Source organism: Ochotona princeps, chromosome 1 (genome assembly GCF_030435755.1).
Source record: "Ochotona princeps isolate mOchPri1 chromosome 1, mOchPri1.hap1, whole genome shotgun sequence".
Classification (NCBI taxonomy): Eukaryota; Metazoa; Chordata; class Mammalia; order Lagomorpha; family Ochotonidae; genus Ochotona; species Ochotona princeps.
Window position 1 is genome coordinate 14951140 of NC_080832.1, and position 15683 is coordinate 14966822.

A 15683-nucleotide genomic window follows, 5' to 3' on the forward strand; every position below is an offset into this window, starting at 1 on the left:
TGATGCACAGGGGCAAAGCAATCAATGGACATCATCTCAGGTCCCAGTCCCAGGCATACCCTGGGTCTGCCCTCCTCTCCACACAATGGCCATTTCATATTCCTAGTAGGTCAAATTCCAACGACAGTGCTTTGCAGCTAGTGAATCCCCTGTGGCATCAGGGCTACCTCCTGGTAGGCTAAGGGCAGTCTCGGATACTGCTGTCCCCATGACCAGGATAGCACATTTAGAAATCTAACACTGTAGAGGATATGCTAATATCCTGTCTCCTCTTAACCCTGGCCTGGCCTCGTGAAGTTTCTGCAAAGCAGTATATAGTAATGTTTGTGGCTTAGTTGGCCCTGTCATGCTATTGACATGTACTTATTTTTGCCCTTGAAGTGTGAAAGCTGACAGCACTGGAATGAATGAATCAATGAATGAATGAATGAGGCTGCACGGGCCTCTGTGCTCCCTACTCGTGACAACGTATGACACTAGAGGCATCTGTGGTGGCCAAAGGCCCTGTGTGGAGTTCATGGAAACTCCAGTGGACAATCATGACATGGCCTGCTTGTGATCAGAAGCCAGGCCCTGCACATGCAGTGTGGGCATGCACACCATGCATGTGTGACCCCTGGTTTGAGTCTGGGCTCTGGAACAGAGGAGCTATCGAGTCTTGGGCCTTAGTTGACCATGCTAGCTCAGAGCAGTCCTCATGGCATGGCCTCCTCACCTAGAAAGACAGGTCTGGCAGTCACAGAGGGACATGATTTTCTGGGTTGGCAGGAGCAGGGTCAGAGGGAACTCAGTCTGTTGGAGCAGGTGGTCACCCCATCCCAGGCCTCCAGCCTTGAAGCAGCAGCACCTTGCCTCACCTCACACCTTCGAAGCCACTGGACAGCCAAGGAGGAAGCAGTAGGCTCCAAATCCAGGACCCCACTCCTATCCCTGGAGGCCACCTAGAAATACAGGCAGGCTAGCACCTTCCTCTGACTCTCAAACATACAACTGGGATCCCACTGGAGGAAGATCCCAGCTAGGGTGGGTGTATTGTAGCTGGAACAGACTCTAGTCTGGGCTGGGAAAGCTTGGACAGTAGCCAAATTTGGGCTCCATTCATTTGTATGTATCTTTGCTTTTGACAGGGGAACCCTAGAGACCAGGTGGGAATACCTGAGCAGGAATTTGTATCTCTATCCCCTTACCTATCTATCTGGCATTTCCACTTTCCCAGGATGCACTTGTGTCTCATCTAGCATCAGGCAAGGGGAGACACCACCTTGCCCACCTGGAAGTTAAACACCCTGAAGCCCCAGAAAGCCTCACCATGCTCAGCTTCACCCTATCTGCATATTCAGTCAGGGCCCTGTCCTCTCTCTCACAGGAGCCTATTGACATGGAGGACTGTCCCTTAGCTCCAGGTTCCAGGATCAAGTGTGTGGCTCCTTCTCAGGCCTGATTCCTTCCCTCTACTCATAGGTAACTCTGTGGCCACCTGATGGTGTGTTTCTCTCTCTGTGGGGAAGCACACAGTTTGTGTGAATTCACATTCCTGCCTCCCTCTCCCAGACCACAGTATCCTCTCCCTCTCTCCTCTCAATCTCCATCCTTTCTCCTTCACTCCTCTGCTTCTCTTTCCCTCTCTCTCCCTTTCCCTCCTCTTCTTTCCATCCCTGTCTCTTCCTCTCTTCTCCCTCTTCGTCATCTCCATCCACCTCTTCACATCTCTCTGCCCTTCCTCTTTTCTCCCTCTGCCCTTCTCATCTGCCTCCTCCCCTCCTTCTAGGATCTCTGCCTCCTCTCCCTCTCCTTCTCTCTCTCTCTCTCTCTCTCTCTCTCTCTCTCTCTGGATGCTCTACATCTCTTCATCTTCTGCCTCTCCTTCACTCTCTATCTCCCTCCCTCCCTTCCCTGTCTCTGCACTCTCTTCTCCATCTCTAAGCTTTCTCCCTTTCCCTGCTCTCCCTTTCCCTGCTCTCATCTTCCTCTTCCTCTGTCTGTCTCCTTGCCCTTGTCTCCATCTCCCTGTAACTCTCCCTCCTCTCAATCTCCCTCTCACTCCTCTCTCTCCCTGCTCTTCCTCACTCCCCCTGCTTCCCTCTCCCCTGCCTTTCTCCCTCTAGCTGCCCTCCCCCTTCCTCCCCTCCTTATCCCTTCCCTCTTACCAGCTCAGTGCCCTTCTTCCCTGCAGGCCCCAGTCTTCCAAGGGTTAACTCCACAGCTTAGCTTGTTTCTAAGGGGTAACAGAATGGGCAATCTTGGCCTAATGCATTTTAGCCCCTGGCTTGACTGCAAGTTCCTCTTCCCTGCTTCCTCTTTGTTAAGATGCCCCCAGGGGAGCTTAGGAGCCCATTGAGCATTGGGATAATACTGGGAGGGACTAGGCAGACTATAAAAGATGCAGGCTGACCCCAAATGAACTTGGCATTCTGTTTACAAAAGTGACGCACTGCGTGTTGTCTTGTGTTGTCTTGTGTGTTGTCTTTTTGTAACCCTAGTCCCTCCGTTCGGCTCGACTCAGGGTACACGGCGACGTGGGCGTTCCCGACATCTGGAGGTTCCACCAAGATCTTGAAAGAGAGGATATGAGGAAGGTTTGTCCCGGGAGGCTGGCCAGCTGATTAAGGTAAGTGGGACGAATTGTAAGTCTCTCCTAAACTGGTAGGAGAGGGAGTTTTATTTGGAAATAAAGTCAGGTTTTAGTTTTATTTTGAAATATAGTGAGGGTTTAGATTTATTTTGAAGTATAGTCAGTCTCTAGGTTTATTTTGAAGTATAGTTAGGTCTTGGTGTTTAATTTATCCTGCGAAAAGGACGATAAAGTGGGTTGAGCCTTCTCCCAGGATAAATTGGTCACCTTCTTGAAGGACATTTACATCAAATTGGGAACGCTGTTAGTCGGAATAGGATGACCGGAAAATTAAGCAATTCAAGCAAGGTTGATTAAAAAAGAAAGAAAGAAAGAAAGAAAGAAAGAAAGAAAGAAAGAAAGAAAGAAAGAAAGAAAGAAACATGTTCTGTAACTTAATTTAAACCTAAAACGTGAAGTGTACCTATATATTTGTTTTACAAAATATCTAAAGATTAAAGTATGTCGAAGAAGAGGTTAGAAGCCGGCAAAAAGTTTAAGAGTTATATGTCTCTGTTCTGATGTGTTTGGTGTTTGTGCATATGTTTGTTTAGTCATATTGTTGGTGTTCTATTATTTTTGTCCAGACAAAAACTAGATTTTGTTTTAATATTATTTCTCCAGTTCTATCTTTATCTTGAATTGTTAAGTTGTTGTTCTTGTTCTGAATTAGGTGTGTGTGTGTCTGACTGACGAGATGGGACAGACCATGACTGACCCCCTTTCTCTGTCCTGATAAATAATTTTAGAGAGGTCTAACAAATTTAAAGGTTCATATGACGTTTTCTTGCTTTTTAATCTTCAGCTTACAGTGTTGTTCTGGTATTGATCAAGTCTAACATACAGTACATGTTCATTTAAATGCTAAAGGTACTTTTTATTTTACTCATTTAGACCTCTAAATTCTTCAGAGTTCTGAACCAAGTCTCATGACTTTGGGGGTTCTAGTAGGATCTGGAACTCTCAAAGATTGAGACAAAAATTTGAATAGTGTAATTGTCATTCAAAATAACTTGTATTATAATCTCATAATATTTTAAATTATGCTAAATTTGTTGCATCATATATGCTATTAAATAGATGAGTACTTACGCTCATTGGTCAAAATGTTTCCTAATAATGAAATTAATCCAGATTGTTAATTACTTGTGTTCTTACTTACAAGGAAGTATGTGGGATTTTTGCCTTACAGGAAAACAATAAATTCTTTTAAATTGTATACTGAAATTGGTTATGATGTGCATAATTTCTGAATTTTGCTTTTAAGACAATGGAGTTGGAGTCTGATTCCTTGTGAGAAACAACAGTGTTGTAACATCTCTTTTTGTTAACTAACTTTGGTAAATTCCTAGGTAATCTCCCAAGACAACAGCCAAATTGAATTTTTTTCAGCTCTCTTGACTTCAACAAAACAAAAGCTAAGGAGAAGCTCCAGGCCCTGAAGCCATACATAAAACAAGGGAGGGGCATACATGGAGTCTGCCCTTTGAAGAATTTGGGACCTTGATCTTGCCCCTGTTGTAGTGATTCTTATCTGCCTGCATTTGAAAAGGGGTGAATTCCCAAATCAGCTAGAAGGTTGTTTGAAAAAACTTTTCTTTCCTGGTTTTGAGGCAGGTTCATGTTAAAATGTGTTTCCATGAATTGGGAGAAATGGTTGAAATTTGCTTAAAGCCATTGTTTTTGAAGTTTTTGAAGTATGCATATGAAGAACCTGGAAGTTTTCTGCCTTTTGTGATTCCTCCTTAATGGCTTGGCTGGGGGCTGTGTGAACTCCAGCCCTGATAGTCTACATGACACCAGGCAGGACACCTGGCATGTCACTTAGGCAGACCACTCCTCAGGAAGGAGGTACCTGGTGTTTGATAAGATCCACCACCATATAGCTCATTGATTTGTACTTTTTAAAAGTTGCTAGTTTCAAACCCACCAATAGAAGCCTGCTAGATCATGACTGTATAATCAATAGCCTGAAATGTACAAAAACTGGGGGGCTTGGGCTCTGGGGCCTGCTCTCTCTTTCTCTCGGGCGCTCTCTCTGGCTCATGGGCTCGCTGTTTGCCAGCCCTGTGGATCCTGCAGGTTGCCCCTCCCCACCCAGCCATGCTGGGCTGGGGGAGGTGGCTGGGAGACCTAGGTTAGTTTGAATAAGCCACCTTTTTGCCTTAGCACGGACTTCAGGCTTGATGATTATCTGGGGATTTCAGAAACCAGCACAACACATACATAAAAATGCTAGTAAATATCTAAAAATAAAAAATATCTCTAATTTTGAAAGCTGTTAAAAAATTGAAGCACTGAACTTTAGATAGTCTCTGTTTAATTGGTGACTTTATCAAATGTCTATCCAGCTTCAGTAAGCTCTATTCTTGTTCCAACCTTTGAATTTGTTAAAATTCTTAAAAAGTTATGACATGATTTTATACATTAATTCCTGTGTTTAATTCTCATGATCTATAGAGCTGTGTTTTCAAGAGTATTTTCTGTTAGGTATTACTTTGAAATATTTGGGTGATCATTTATATGTCACAGAAGTTTTTGATATGTTACTGTTCGAATCAGTTTGATTAAAAGGATGGACATTATAATGAAGAATCTTTGATCAGATATTTTAAGGCCTCTTGGCATATTTAATAGGTTTAATTCTTCTGGTTTTGGGAGTTCTATACGGGCCCCTAGCAGCCTCAAACTCAGAAGAATGTGCTTCAAAGGATGTATCTTTCAGTTGGTAAAGTTAATTGTAGCACAGACAACTGATTCAATCTGTAAAAAAAAAAAAAAAAAAAAAAGAAGAAGAAGAAGAAGAAAAAAGAAAAAATGGGGGGCATTTCTAAAGTTTAATAGTAACCTATAGGTATGGTTTATTCAGATTATTAAAAGCAAAATGTAATTCTAAACAATTGGTAACTTTAACACACGTAAAAGAATTCTCAAGTAGCTGTTACAAAAGCGGGTTTTGTTTTATAATATGTGTTACCTGATGTACATGTTTATGTGGAAAGCTATGTAGTCTATCTTAATTGGCTTATACATGAAAATATTCATAAATGTGAATTGCTAAGCTAACTCCTTTTGGAAATAATGTATGGATACACAATTAAGCTTTTGGAGAGGCATGTCTGTTTCTGTTTTCTCAGGACCTACAAAGCCTGTTCAGCTGAATAGTTTCGAATGTATTCAAATGGACTTACTATTCAGGACTTCAACAGAGAAGCCTTTCAAGTGCCATGATGTACAACACCTGACAACTTCTGCCTTCTATCAGGAACTACTACATGGACCCTCATACTGCTGCTGTTTCCCCACGGCACCCCCTCTCAGCGGGAAGTAGTTAAGAATGGATGATGCCATCCCTTTTCCCTAAAAACTTTTGGGGTCCATTTCTCTGTTTGGAAATGTAACAGCCAGATGGGATGATAGGCATTTAGGGTCTCTGGTTCCTGGTAAAACTGTCTTGTATATATGTAACATCGTAGCACTATGAGATTGTTAAATGTTAGTGTTTTTGTGATAGGAGTTAGACTGGGTGGTAGGCAGTTAGGGTATTCTGGGTCCCCAAGTCATTTTTCTTCCCAAATATAAAAGGGAACTTCCCCACCATATTTTAGATTCACCAGAGCAGTCTCTTCCAAGGGACAAGGGTGCTATTAGCATACCAATTCCTCACCTGAAGCACCAGCCATTACCTCTGGCCAAGGTGTGGGAAGGTCTCAGGCCTATCTCTTTATCATTGAAAGGAGGGCAGGAAGTAATATGCAGATGCCTAAGGCCTGGAATGTCCTGTCTAGCACCTCTCTGGTCTTTTTTGTCCCAAAGGCAGATACCTGGAGACCAGGAAATTCCTTTGCCCTTGGAAAAACCCCCTCTTTGAACTAAAGCATACTATAGGGCAGTGGTTATCAAAACAGCGTGGTACTGGCACAAAGATAGAGAGGAAGATCAATGGAGCAGAATAGAAACGCCAGAAGGAAACCCACACAGATACAGCCAAATAATCTTTGACAAAAAGACAAACGACAATCCAGGCAAATGGGAAGGTCTGTTCAACAAATGCTGTTGGGACAACTGGTTGATAGCCTGCAGAAACAAAAAAATAGATCCACATCTCTCACCATACACTAAGATCAGATCTAAATGGATAACAGATCTAAACCTACATCCAGAAACCTTCAAACTTTTGGAAGAAAATGTTGGAAACACACTGGAACACTTAGGGGTAGGCCCTCACTTCCTAAAAAAGACTCCAGATGCAGTAGAAATCAAGACCAAAATAAACAATTGGGACCTCATCAAACTAAGAAGCTTCTGTACAGCTAGAGAAACAATCAACAAAGTAAAAAGGCAACCCACAGAATGGGAGAAGATCTTCGCACACGACATAGGTGATAGAGGGCTAATATCCAGAATATACAAAGAGCTACAAAACAACCAAAATGTCAAAACAAACAGCCCACTCAAGAAATGGGCACGGGAAATGGGCAGACACTTCACAAAGGAACAAACCCAAATGGCAAATAAACATATGAAAAAATGCTCAAGTTCCCTGGCAATAAGGGAAATCCAAATTAAAACATCAATGAGGTACCACCTAACGCCAGTAAGACTGGCCCACATGAATAAAAGCACCAACGACACTTGTTGGCGAGGTTGCGGGGAAAAGGGAACCCTACTCCACTGCTGGTGGGGCTGCAGGCTGGTACAGCCTCTATGGAAATCAGTATGGAGAATATTCAAACAACTCAAATTCAACATACCATATGATCCAGCAATAGCACTCCTAGGAATATATCCAGAACACTTGTTTTATGAGAAACCAACATGCACTCCTATGCTCATAGCAGCACAATCAGTAATTGCAAAAACATGGAAACAACCAAAATGCCCATCAACAGAGGATTGGATAAGAAAGCTATGGTTCATCTACTCCATGGAATACTACTCAGCCATTAAAAAAAACAAAATGCAGTTCTTTGTGGCCAAATGGGCCAAACTGGAAACCATAATGCTAAGGGAAATGAGCCAATCCCAAAAGGTTAAATACCACATGTTTGCCTTAATTTAAGATGATATGATGTTATGTATAACATGTTATGTTTTGAATGTTATATGTTGTGTATAAACTAAAATTGAAGTGTAGGTGAGGTGGTCACAGAAGGTGGCTGGGAACTCGCATTTACTTTTAACATTTTGGTTACTCATTACTATGTCAATTAATTCCATAATGATGTAAATTTTTGCTGATGGTATGTTGGAGCTTTCAATTCACTGGGATGATACTCTGCTGGCTCTATCTTCAGACCAGAGAGGGTATACCTAAGAAGCCGTTGAACTTGACTGGACAATAAGATGCTGGACTCTATGTTTGGTATACGCTTGCAATGGGGGAATCTCAACGGAACTTGAGCTGTGTTCATGCAACAAGGTGGAGGAATCGACCATGGTGGGAGGGTTTGGGGAGGGGTGGGGAGAATCCAAGTATCTATGTAACTGTGTCACATAATACAATGTAATTACTGAAGTTAAATAATAAATAAAAAAAAAAAACCTTGTAAAAAAAAAAAAAAAAAAAGGTCCCAACACCCCCCATGCATGGGTCTTTTTCTATCTCAGAACCCCCTCTGGTCACTAGGACGGGAGTCTTTCTTAGCTTTTCTAATAAATCTTACTGTAAAACTAAACTGTGTCCGCATGAAAATTCTTCTTTCCTGCGAGACAAGAATTTGAGGTTGCTGCAGTATTCGGGGTTCAAAAACCCTACAACATTTTCAACAATACTTGTACATTGTTAAGACCTGGGTACTCCTCATGTCAGGGAAAGTTGTTCTAATGGCATTAGACGGGCAGCATGGATGTTAAAGGAATGGAACAGAGTCTTAGCCTTGGGACTGATGGTCGTGGCCATGATTGCAGTACTGTTTCCTCTTCTCTGCCGCCTACTCAGGCAACAAGCCCGGGAGCAGGTCATCATTTGACAAACCATGACGGCCTTAGCTGTGGAAAACCGTAGCGCTCAAGTCAGGTTGAGCATGTTGTGATGGGCAGCCAGAGACGGGTAAGATCTGGCAGAGCTGATGACCAACCTAAGACAGGGATCCCACGTGCCCTGGGTGGGGCTCCCCATGACGGGTAAGGCGTCAACTGACTGCTGGACAACCTAAGACAGGCGTCCATTAAAAACAAAAAAAGGGAGACATGTAGGCCCCAGTCTCCCAAGGGTTAACTCCACATATTAGCTTGTTTCTAAGGGATAACAGAATGGGCAATCTTGGCCTAATGCATTTTAGCCCCTGGCTTGACTGCAAGTTCCTCTTCCCTGCTTCCTCTTTGTTAAGATGCCCCCAGGGGAGCTTAGGAGCCCATTGAGCATTGGGATAATACTGGGAGGGACTAGGCAGACTATAAAAGATGCAGGATGACCCCAAAAACTTGGCATTAGGTTTACAAGAGTGACGCACTGCCTGTTGTCTTGTGTTGTCTTGTGTGTTGTCTTTTTGTAACCCTAGTCCCTCCGATTGGCTCAGGGTGCACAGCAACATGGGCGTTGCCGAAATTCCCAACTTTCCCTCCTCCTGCTCTCCCTCTTCCCTTCCTCTCCTTCTCCCACCTTCTCTCTCTCCCCCTGGCTCCTCTCCCTTCACCGCCCCCCTCCACCTCTCCTCTCCTCTAATTTCTCTCCTCTCCTTCTCCCTGCTAGCCATCTCTTGCCCACCTGCTCTGACCACTGCTCCAGCTGCATGCTCGGCCCCAGGACCTAGGCTGCTCAGGTGCCACCCTCACCTGGGAACAAGACCTGTGCTCCTTGCTGCTTTCACTCCCACACACTCCAAAGACAGCTCCCTTGTTCTCCTTTCTGACTCCCCTGACTTGCAAAGCTTCTGAGCTGGACCCACAGGGGGCTGAAGACAGGGTTGCACACACAACCAAGCTGAAAATTCCCTCAGGTCACATACTTACCTGCACACCCCGCAAGGGGAAGAGGGAGCAGAACGCAAAGAATAAGCTTGAGGACTTCCACAGGCACCATGACTGAGCAGTGCCTGAAGCCGTCCCCTCTTTGTGGCAGAGGGAAGAAGAGTGGATGATCAGCTGCACATCCAAGACTTCTGGAGCTCCCACGACGGCAGCAGGAAATGCTGCTCTGGAGGGAATCTGCTGTCACAGGAATATTGGATGGAGTTGCAGGTTCATTCTGGTGACTGATATGAGTCTGCTTCCCTTTCCCTGCTCTCCATGGGCCTCTCTCAGAGGCTTCCTGCCCCCCTTTCCCAAAAGTGCACAAGCTAGTGCAGCTCAGGCTCTCCCTGGCCCCTGGGGGTGGTTACAAGCAACAGGACCTTCCTGCATCCCAACACCCTGGACTCAACTCTGCAGAGCACAGGCTCCTGTCTACCCTGTAGTCACCCTGTAGGACAGGAGCAGGGCTCAGTTCACATTCCCTTGTCCAGGACCAGGGCTGTTGGGGTTAGAAGCCACAGCAGCCCTTGGACTCTCCTCGCAGGACCCGAGGAAGGGACCATCCACATCACACAGGCCCATAAGTCCAGGCAGTCACCCAGGCTTGCCAGCAGGACAAGGGGACAGCCAGCCTTGTCTCTCTCAACACCATGAGCAAGGACCTGGCTGTCACAATCACCAGGGAGACACACAATGAGCTCTCTGTGCACCAAATGCACACACTCTGGGAACCCCACAATCCTCCAGAATAGATCCTGACTTGAGGGAATCTATGAGATGGCAGATGTAGAAAACCCAGTGAGATGTAAGAGAATACAGAGTGGGCCTGTCTGCCTTCTGGTGGAGAGACAGGGAGCCTGTCTTGGGTCCAGCGGGGTGGCTGCAGAGAGCCTGTCCCCTGTGTGGCAGTTTGGCAGGCAGCAGGGGTAGCCTGTCCCAAGTCTGGCCCCATGGTGAGGTGGCAGGGAGCAGTGGGGAGCCCTCCAGTGCGCTGCTGAGTTCTAGCTTAAAAAAGAAAAAAAAAACCTCCAAAAAGCAAACTGCACTTCTTAAAACTTTGAGCCACTTCATTCTGCCTGCAGGTCTCATCCCTGCACTTCACCCCTCCACTTGCCCTGGTTCCAGCACCTGCCCAACTCACTAGCGCAGAGGCAGGAGGGCAGCAGTAGACCGGGGTCTCCTGCTGGCTCTGGGCTCCTGGCTCTTTGGGGACCAACACCACTGCTGAACCGGTGCGGAGCCGCTTCAAGTCAGAGGTGGCGGCAGCATGGAGCCAGGAGTGCAAATGAGTAGGCTGGCCAGCGAAGGAGGAGGCAGGAAGACAGAGCTGCAGACAGGTGGGCGGAGAGCAGAAGGGAACCCTCTGAAAACTTCTGGCTTTCCCCCCAGTGATTTTTCGTAAGTGTATTTACGTCACTGGCTTGGCACGGGCAGGGGAGAACTGGCGCGTGCCTCCGCGGGGGCCTTATTAGTTCTTGGCGTGGGTGGGGCAGAGACGGTGGCCGGCAGCCAAGGAGCCCAGTGTTCAGGAAGTCGCTCAGGGTATTTCTTGGTGGAGTAAACGGTGACCGCAGCTGGTGGGGAAAAACTACACACCAGGGCGCGGGGGGGCGGGGGGGGAGGTGGAGCGGGGATGGCAGGTGGTGGGATGACATGGGCCAATGGGGACAGGGGAGGCTAGTAACTCCAGCGGTGGGGGTGGGGCGAAGACTGCTACACAGGCAAAGAAGCTGCAATGCCTCTCTGGGAGTTGGAGGAAACAGAGACCTCAGCTGGGCTGGTGGAGGAATAGGGCACCCCGGGGTGGGGGAGGCGGTGGAGACTTAGCTGGCCCTTTCCTCGCGCTCCCCCGTTCCAGGGTCTCAGGGTCTCGCCCTGCCTCCTACCCAGCCTCTACCTGAGATTCCAACTGGGAACCTCAGAAATGCCAGGCTGCTCACTCTGCTGAGCTATATGAGCTTCTCACAACAAATCCGGCTCTTGCCCTAGTAACACGGTTGTTTTATTTTTCTTTCCATGTGCTGCCAGCCCCATTGAGGACGTAGGCAGGCAGCAGAGGCTGAGGGGAGCACACTGTCCGCAGCCTTAGCTCAGATGACAGCCTTGCCTAGGGCAATATCACCTGTGCAGGTGAGGGCTGCTAACAGGACTGGGGAAATGTGGAAGAAAGGTCCAGGCCCACTGAAAGTAGGAACAGCAACAGCAATAACTCTGCGTCCATGTGAGTTTAGGAGAGAGCGGGTCCCTGGGGGAATGAACACACACCTCCACCTACACGGCCCAGCACAGTCACTCTGCAGAGCCTCTATGGGCATTTCCCTGATGGCCAGTCCTGGGAAAACGCAGAACTTGATACCAAGAACTCCAACTTCCTGAGCTGCAACAACCCATCCTCTTTGCTTGCAAGTGAAGAGCTACAGTAAGCTGCTCCATAAAGGGCATCTTGTTAACTCATCTGGATATTAATGCCAGGTAGGTTAGGAAGGAAGTCAGGCGGCAAGGACATTTGAAGGAACCCTGGGACATAGGTGGACCTCGTGAGGGTGGCAGTGAGCAGGAGATCAGTTCAAATTTAGGTAAACAGGTGGCAGACCAATGCTTGGGTTCTCAAGGCTCAGAAGAAACACAAGGAGTCCATTGAGATTCCACTGTAGCACCATGAGAATAAGCTACACAGAAATCAACCAACAGCAACTGCTGGGAAGGATGTGTGGGAATATTTATCCTAATCCAATTTTAGTGGGAATGGAAATTAATGAAGACACTGTGAAAGTCAGTATGGAGAGTTCTGAGACAACTGAGAATTGATCCGGCATCCAACCAGCCGTCCCACTCCTGGGAATGTATCTAAAGGAAGTGAAATTGGAATCAAGAGGTTAACCTGCAATCCTTTGTTGCCCTGCAGCACCATCCACTTAACTAAGACACGGAAATAACTCAGATGCCTGTCAACTCAGGAATGGATAAAGAAATTGTGCTACAGCTACTCTGTGGAATACTACTCGGTCACAAAACGTCTTCCTGTTCGCACAAAAATGGTCCCAGCTGGAAACCATTATGCTTCCTGAAGTCAGTCAGTCCCAAAAGGACAAACATCGTATGTTATCTCTGACATAAGCAGGCCAAAATGCAAAGAAATACATACACACCTATTTAGGTATGTAAATAACTCTCTATATGCATATGTATAAAGTATACAGGGGAGATTTCATACCAGGAAATAAAACGACTACCCAGTATGCATTCTACTCCTGACTAAAAGTAGAAATCTTAATGAAATTTATAAATACGCATTGACATTATGATATGCGGTTTTCTACGTTTTCCGATACTTACCATGGCATGACACATTTAAACACCAGAAAGTTAAACTTGTAACTTGTCCTAGGGACTTTGCTATTGTGATAACATGGAGGAAAATGAGAGGAGAGGGGGAAAAGAGGGAGGAAGAGGGGTGAGATAGAGAACCCCTATAGCTACAAAGCTGTGTCATGGAAATAATGAATAAAGCGTTTTGTTGGTTGTTCGCCCTCGCTGCCTCATCGCTGACTGGTTATGTGCTCTCCCTCCTCATTCTGATTGGTTGCTGGCTTTCCCTCTTAGGATGGTTGCTCATCTCTAGTTGATTGCTGGCTTTCTCTCCCCTTCCTTACCTGACTGGAGCGCACAAACTCGGGATTCCAGGCGGCTACTCCCCATGCTGAGCCACCCAGGCTGCTGCTGCAGCTTCAGCTTCTTCTGCTTCAACTGCTTCTTCTGCTTCTGTTTCAACTTCTTCTGATTCTGCTTCTGCTTCAGCTGCTTCTGTTTCTTCCGCTTCCTCTTCTGCTTCTTCTTCTGCTTCAGCTGCTTCTTCGGCTTCTGCTTCTTCTGCTTCCTCTTCTGCTTCTTCTTCTGCTTCTGCTTCTTCTGCTTCAACTTCTTCTGCTTCTTCTGCTTCTGCTTCTTCTGTTTCTGCTTCTGCTTCTGCTGTTTCTGTTTCTGCTTCTTCTGCTTTTTAAAATTGCAAAGTCAGATATACAGAGAGGAGGAGAGACAGAGAGGAAGATCATCCGTCCAATGATTCACTCCTCAAGTAACCACAACCGCTGGTGTTGCGCCGATCTGAAGCCAGGAGCCAGGAACTTATTCCATGTCTCCCACATGATTGCAGGGTCCCAGAGGTTTGGGCTGTCCTCGACTGCTTTCCCAGGTCACAAGCAGGGAACTGGATGATAAGCAGGACTGCCAGGATTAGAACCAGTGCCCAAATGGGATCTCGACGTGTTCAAGGGTAGGACATTAGCTGAGAGGCCATGGCCGGGCCCCTGTACACGCTTCTTACATTTAGTGGCAACAAATTGGGCTCTTGTCGTAGTAATGCAGCTTTAAAAAAAGAAAAAGAGGAAAGAGAGAGAAAGAGAGAGAGAAGAAAGAGAGTGAGAGAAAGAGAGAAAAAAGTTTGTTCTTCTGGCTACCTGAAAAAAAAACCGGGGGGAAAAAAACTCCTAGATAATATACCCCAAAGCCAAGGGGCCGGATAAAATGCCCCTGGAAGCCCAGGGGCCAGTGGGGCCAGTCCAGGGCTGAGGACCAACCAGAAAAAAACCCAAAATATCGTATAAAAATCTCGTAGCGTTCCAGGGAGGCTCTGACCCAAGGAGCTTATAGAGGGAGGCTGCCCTTCCCACTCTACTTCCGTTCCACACCCACGCTGATGCGCCAGTCTCACACTTATGACTCCGCACCTGCTCCCTGACCGCCCTTCCCGCCTCGCTCCTCACTCCCCACTGCCCTCCCAGAGCTGCTGGCTGCCCCTCATCACTGCTGGAGCCTCATCCTCCACCGTGCCTCTCCCAGGAGGGTATAAGGTTTAGGGCCCTCTGTCCTCCACTGTGGCGCCCAGCGCTTACAAGGCGAGACTTGATGAGCAACAGTGCAGGGCCCCCAAGGCGGCTGACACAAATCCTCCCCTGTTGGTCAGGCTCCTCTCTGGTTGCTTTTTGCGAGACCAAGGGCTCCCCCTGGCGGTTTGTGCTCCTTGCTCCTGGGGGTCACTATCACTAATGGCTCCTCTCTGATTGCACTTGCTCCCTGAGAGCATCCCTAAGTAACCCCTTGCTAGCTGATCCTGCTCTCTGGCCAATAGCGCCACTCACAGACTCTGGCCACTGCCACTGCTGCTGACTGGCTGTCGCTTTTGCTCACTGCAGAATCCGACTTTTAAAGCTTGGCAGCCCCTAGCTGCAGGCAAGGACCTAGATTGCATGGTATCTAGGCCAGTGTGACACTGCTGGGAAAAAAGCAGCGAACAGCTGGTGGGTTTCCTGGGTCTGGTTAATGCCCAATCTGTGTTAACCACACCAGTGTGCCAGCGTAGTTCACTACTCTTATTTTCTTTTGTTTTCTTTTTTTTTTTTTAAATGTGTTGGGAGACAGATACCAGCACGCCAACACACAGGGTCTAGAGAGTCTTGGGTGAGTATGTGTGGGTCCTGGGTAAGCAGGTAGGGCCCCAGGCTGCTTCTGCACACTGCCAGAGGACCAGGCTTAGGGATGTGAGGACATGGGGACTGTGGATTGCTCAGGGAAGTGGGTCTGGAATGTGGGAGGGAGGTCTGCTAAGAGAGAATGTGACAGGTGAGGAGTGACTTCTTGGGGACTTCAACCAACCTGGCTACTGCACATGCAAGGAAGCTGAGACTGGGTGGTTTACAGGAGGGAAACCAGAGAACCTTTTGAGGCTAAACCAGTACACCTGCACACGTGGGAGACCTGAGTTAGGATTGTTAGTATCAACCATCTCCTACTAGCACACATACAAGCCATTGCTGGGTCCTGCCTGGCAAGCCTCAACCTCAGGACCCGCCAGAGAGTGTTGGAGCCGGGGATGGACCATGTTAGGCTGGGCCTTCACACTAACCAGCTCACAAGAACTCTGGGTCTGGGAGCAGATTCTGTGGGGGGATAGGCTTACCCCTGTGGGACTGCCATGGCAGCTGGTTTGCTCAAGGTCTGGGGGTGGTGACGGGCTGAGCTAGGCATGACCACAGAACTCAACAACACCATGGGGACAGGGGTTGAGAACAGGCAGGGCTAGTCCAGCCTGCAATACCCACAGGCACACCCAAGAATTGGA